The 6,523-nt window shown below is 47.4% G+C and overlaps 1 pseudogene; it reads left to right on the top strand.

Moving 5' to 3' along the window:
• The first annotated feature begins 3,771 nt into the window (after positions 1-3,771).
• LOC125523237 lies at positions 3,772-6,097 on the top strand (annotated as a pseudogene).
• Positions 6,098-6,523: the final 426 nt, after the last annotated feature.

Below are 6,523 nucleotides of genomic sequence, written 5' to 3'. Positions count from 1 at the left end.
TACCAAATAGCCCATGGAGTCACCAACACTTCCACAAAGAGTTCATTCTGTAGGAAATTACATAGTTCAAACAACAACCACTTAGCATTAGGAGTTTCATCGCTAAATAGAGGAAGAGTGATATCATCCTCACAAAAGCACCCACACACTTGCCAAATTGCAATCAAGGAGAGCATGTCATTCATTGTGGATCAGGCACACAACTGAAGGGGGTATGTGCTTGCAGACTCTTTCCTTGCCGGTCCGTAGCGAGCCAAACCTCATGCAAAAAATGCAAGGTTTGGAGGTATCTTTACCTTCTGGAGTCTCTTCCAGCTAATTTCCTACTTCTCAAGATTCAATGCTTCCATTGCTCCCTGAAGCCACCCCTCTCATCTTAGCTTTGTTTTGAAAACTATACGACATGTTGAACGGATAGTCAAACACTCAGTCTTCTCATACTGACATGCCCAAGAGTCGCCTTGTGGAATATGATTTATTGGAATTTGCCGCACCGCTTCTATATTCATGGATAAGATATGCTACTGAGTTTGGACATCCCATGTCCTAGGCACCAAACATATGAAATCAGAGACCAACGTAGACGGGCTAACACATAAATGGACCAAATGGGGCACATCATGCAATCCCTTACTAGCCTGTATTCATTCGAAGTTTACGCGAACAAAATTGGGGTCGCACTTTGCCATTGTCAAGTTCCTTGTTTTGTTTTTTAACGCAATATGTCAAGTTGCTTATAGGGGTTGCGTGATATGCAAGTGTCCATCGTGCCATGCTCATGCATGTTTGTCTTAGTTTCAGTTGGCTTCGAATCACCTGTGAAATAACTTCATTGGCAAAACTAATACACACTGAAGTACACTCGGAAGTGCATCAGGTAATTGCACTGAAAATGGCCCGAATGCATATTCAACTTCACTGAAAATGGCCGATTTCAAATAGCTATTTTTAGCTTGATTTTTTCCTATGAAAACCTGTTGCCCAAAGCTAAAACAAGAATGGCCTAGTCTATCATCCCTGGGCCGGTGCTATAACCTGAAAAAGGAAATATTGAGGTTGAAAAAAAACTGGTTTATGGCGGGACCTCCTAGGCGGCACCTTAAGCACAGGCTAGGGGAGCTAGCGCCCACGTGCCCGCAAACTAGGCTGGCCCAGGTCGCCTCGTTTGCTCGCCCATGACACCTCGTTCACTCAATCATGGTTGACCGATTGACAATTGACCAGCTGGCCGGTCAACCACTAACCTTTTAAAAATTTAACAAAAATTCTGAAAAATAAAAAAATCGTGCATTGAAAAATGCTTGTTAATTAAAGTTCAAAGACTTCATAAAAAGTTCATCAAAATTGAAAAACAAAGTTCACAAAATTGAGAAAATTTCATCTATTTTGGAAAAAAATCATTGATTTTGAAAAAAAATCAATTTCAAGAGAAAGTTCATTGATTTTGAAACAAAATTAACAAATTTGTAAAAATGTTCATCAATTTTGAAAAAATCATAAATTTGAAAAAAGTTGATCAATTTTGGAAAAAAGTTCATGAATTTAAAAAAACACAAATTTGAAAAAGAGATTATGCATTTAGGAAAAAAGAAAAGGGGGGAAATGAACAAAACCATGCCAAGAAAAAACCTGAACAGGACCATTCCAAGAAATAAGAAAAAAAAGAAAAGAAAGAAGAAAAGAAGGAAAAAGCTCTAAGTAAATACCAAAAGGTGAGGCAGCCGGGTGGTTAGTGGAGCGTGTACATGGAACCTAAGATCGGCGGTTCGAACCAAGCCCTTGCGCGCATATTTTGGTCTTTTAAAAGAGAACAAAAAAATGAAGATGGGCTGACCCACGCGGAGGAGATGGTACTCGTTGGAGAGCTGGAAGAAACGGCGGTGCGCATTGAGGCGCCGCCGCGGGAGATCATGCGCATCCTTCTTCCTCAACGTCATCAGCCGCTGCAGACTCGTCCTCGCCAACGTAATATCCCCAAGCCCTACCTCGTCATGTCCTCTCCCCCTCCATCTCTCTCTCCCTTCCCTCCATCTTTCTCTTCTGAAAGCCCATTTGGTCCCCATCGTGTCCACATCGTGTCCATCTCGACCCAAATCCAGATCAAATATGGGTCGGATTTGCGTGAAACCGGACAATGGACGGACACACACGCGGCTTCTCGTCGTCCGCCCAGTCCTGCATGTCGGCCCCCCAACCACTTCCCACCACCTACATTTACGCCGCACGCATGGGACAGGCCCGCCTATCAGCCAGTGAACCTCCCCCAAGCGTCATTTTTAATGACGAAGTCGTGGACCAATCGTCCACATCCTCGTCCCCATGGCATCTTCCCGCTTTCACACTCGTCCTGCCCCCCTTGAACCCCGACCAACCCTAGACCATGCCGTCGGGCGGCCATGGCCAAGCCAGGGAAGCTTGACACTGAGGCATCATCTTCTTCAGGCCCGCGCGCCGCCGCTGGCTTGACCATCGCTCGGCGCGCCGCCGGGACACGGACCACCCATATGTGAAGGTATAGGTGTGTCAGCGCTACTGGGATACCTCCACCCTGTTGGCGTGGTCGGACACCCACCTACCGACCGGCTGGCACATGAGCCCAGATCGGGTGCCAGTGTCGGCCATTCCGGTGACCGGTCACATGCGACTCCTCGAGATCAACCACCGCCGTGCCTTGTTGCCGCCGAATCTCGTCGATGATCCCAGGTACATCGGCACATCCTCAATTTGGGTCACTTTGTTCTGGGATGAGTACGAAGTGCGCCAGCAGACCTTTTTTGCTGGCCATCCTAGCCTAGTGCGGTCACGTTCTAGGGCACAGTGTCCTCCAATCCCTCACCATCTGCGCTTTAGGGCACGACTGAGCGGACATGCGCCCTCACCACCCCGACCACCACCAGATCCACATCAGCCCATGACGGTCGAGGAGGAGAAGGAGCTGGTGAGGAGGGTCGTGACAGACTCAGTGATGGAGTTTGAGAACGCCTAGTGGGATGGTCTGGAGGTGCAGATCATGCTTTCGGCTGCCGGGGATGTTGTCATCCCCGAGCTGGAGGAGGTAGACGACGTGGAACCCCAGTGGAACTCGACGGTGGTGGGCCAGTCCTGGTCGTGGACTTCGACCTTGTCATGCACGGCAGTGTTGGTGTCTGCGTCGGCCGTGTTGGTTGGCACTGACCCATGATCACCGCTCGACTTGCCACCGCCGCCGCCCCCTGTAGTGCAGCCGCCATAGGCGCCACCAGCCCACCTATGGCAGCCGCCTCCCTTCGTCGACCTTAGCGCGGACGAGGAAGACTGCAGCCAAGACAGTGGCGACGCCATGAAGTGAAGACGGTGGCGACGGCTTGTTTTTTCTTTTTAATATTTTTGAGTTTGTTTGGTGCATGATGAACAGTTCGGCCATGACTTAATGTAATATATAGTTATTGTTTAGATTGCTTTTTATCTCTTTTTTTTGGTTTGAATTTTAGTATAAATTTGGATGCTTTCGCCAATGCGACGGGCCGTCGGGTGCGACAACCGATGGATGACCGCAAATAAACACTTGTGTCGGTTTTGCCGACCCAAACTGACAGAATTCGGATAAAGCGGGCGTCTTTTTGGGGTCACCAACAAACTGTTGGAGTTGGCCTTAAAACAAAAACAAAAAACACAGCCATAGAGCAGGGAGGACTCTGTTACCCATGTTCGGCCCATTATCCCTGGACTAGGCCGGGCCGCCTTATAACAGGAAGAGGAAATATCGAGGTTCTGAAGGCTGAGCTGCTGATTCTCGAAAAAAAAAATGAAGGCTGCGCTGCTCATCCGAGAGCTGGAAGAATCGGCGGCGCGCATGGAGGCGCCGCCGCGGGAGATCGACGCGCATCCTTTTCCATCTTCCTCAGCGTCGGCCGCCACTGCTTCCTCGTCCTCGTCGCTCACGTAATACCTCCAACCCCTACCTCGTCCTGCACGCCTCCTTCTTTCTGCGTCCCATCCCGTTTCTCTTCACCTGCGGATGTTGCATCAGATCCGCCTGCATCTGCAAGATTAAGGCATAGATGATTTCTGCTTATCTCGAAGAAGAAAAGCAATCCAGATTGAGGCTTTCCCTGCTTTAGATCTCCAACATTGCGGTCTCTGATTCTCAATTTGCTAAGAAAATCATATGTGCTCTGCTTTTATTTTTCTGTCAGCATCGACACTTGCCAGCTACAGTATTTGTTTGAGAAATACAGTACTTACTAGGCGATTGTGGTGTGTAATCTGTATACACAAAGATCTATATGAAACTTCAACAACCCGTCTATCTAGCGCGTATAAAATTTATATCCAGTGCATTCATCATTGTTGATCTTGTTCTGAGCTTCTAGGGAGCGACAACTCAATGCGATTAGTACCTTTGTTCAGTTCAGTGTATGTCCTAACGACACGCACCAGTCATGTTTTTTAGAATCTTGGCAATTCCTGTACAGTTAAGTTATACCTTGTTTCGCATGCCTAACCTTTTTCTTGAATTTGCTGTGTTGAACAGGGAGAGCGCCATCGTGCAAGTAATGGCCAACAGGACATGTTCTGCTTCTGTCTCCTCACTCTTTGCTTCATCTCGGCCGCAAGGATGGGCAGAGCTCCCGGACGACCTGCTCCGACCTGTTGTCGCTTTACTACGCTCGTTCCGCGACCTCCTCGCCTTCGGTACCACTTGTCGCCATTGGTGTGATTTCTTCTCAGCACACAGGTCCTCTGTCCAGCCTCTGCTCCTCCACCCCAATCTCCGTACCGACGGTGGACAGACTCTCTCGCATAACTGTTGGACCTTATTCCACAAATGCACATGGAGATTGGCTGACCCTGCTGCCACCTCATCCTATCGCAGTTTTCTTTCCTTGAGTGACCTCAGAGGCATGACCTTTCTGCGCTGCTCCTACGGTCAGCTCATCTTCTTCGACAACAAATGGGTTCCATATTGTTAATCCATTCAGTGGCATTAAGGTTGGCCCTCCTTCCCTCCGGTCAGTTCAGTTCACTTGCATCAGCTATGTCACCTTAACTGCCCCTGTTACATCGGCTGACTCGCATCTCCTTGTCGGTGCTGGAGCCTATCTGTTCCTGTGGCACATCGGGAGCAACTCTTGGACAAAACACAGTCCTAAAGTTGGTCGTTTTTCAATTGAACAAAATGTGGCCTTCAAGGGCAGGACATATGCCCTAGGGTCTTTCAGGTGGTTCTACATCATTCACTTGTCACCCAGTCTCATTGTTCAGAAGTTTAAAGTTGTGTTCGAGGAAGATAAAACCGAAGATCTCTATTCGGCAAATGAAAAAGCATGGCTAGTGGTGTGTGGTGACGCGCTTCTCTTGATCAAACGTGTGGAGGCGGGAAGAAGGATGCGCTCGGAGGCCTTCCAGTTCATGGCCTTCAAGCTTGAGTCATTGGACGCCATGACCAAGAAGGCAAGGTGGGTGAAGGTGAACAAGTTAGATAACTGGGCCATCTTTATCAGCGTTGACGAGCGGTGCGAGGCGTTGCCGTGCATGAACCCGGAGGGATGGGGAGGGAGGAGCAACCACATATACTTCCCAAGTTATCTGTCGGAAAAACCTTGGGCTGCGGTCGAACTATGGCAAAAATGTTATTACCGTTCGACATGTTCGCAGCTCTTCAACACTGGAAGACGGTACCTGAAATTGGAGTCAACATGGGTCTTCCCCGCGCGTTTCCTCGTTCCGGACTGTGAGGTGGATGCAGTTGGTGATTAGCTTCTTATACAGCTTTGGTGGGAGGATTCTACCATGTTGCAGTTGCAGGATGAGTAGTTCACTGAATGTTCTTGACGTGTTTCGAAACTTACATTACAAACAGAAGTTTAGAGTTTAGATTAAGTTATCAGATTATGTACTCTCCTTTTTTTCTGTGGTGATTACAAGGGAGCCATATGTTTTATTTCTCATCTATTACAAATTGTGGAGTTTTCTTGTACGGCTAGGCCTGTAACTTCTCTTTCATACATAGATACCTAAGGTGTTGGTACTGCAGCATAGTAATTGTACTATGGCTGTTGATTATTCATGTGATGTGCTTGAGCATATGACTGTCTCATTGGGTGGAAATGTGAATATTGAGAACATAGTTTGGGCAGAGCTACAATTTTTTTAACTGAACATTGTACGCCATTCTGGGCTGGAGAATTGCAAGGTCACCAAGAATTAGAGTGAGGATGCAAGTGCATAGACATCTGGTTGATATAAACTGCAAGTTCAGCCAACAACCATATAAGCAGCATATGTGCATTCAGCATAAATTTTATATTTCGCACCAACAAAAAATAGGCAGACAGAGTGTTCGACAACCAAACAGATCTGCATTTGAACATAGCTTCAGCAAACAGCTCTGCGTGCATTTGATTATCTCTGTTTAAAAGGAGATCAAGCTACAAATAGATGTATGGACCAAACAAAGCACATAACTAAAATAAAAGCCCAGGCACATCTGACATGGTGCACACAAAAAATGCTGAAGAGTGATATGAAGACCCAAGAAGCT

The sequence above is a fragment of the Triticum urartu genome, chromosome 7 (assembly GCF_003073215.2).
Source record: "Triticum urartu cultivar G1812 chromosome 7, Tu2.1, whole genome shotgun sequence".
Taxonomy (NCBI): domain Eukaryota; kingdom Viridiplantae; phylum Streptophyta; class Magnoliopsida; order Poales; family Poaceae; genus Triticum; species Triticum urartu.
Note: the sequence above shows the minus strand (reverse complement) of the source record. Positions and strands in the feature narration are given on the sequence as shown.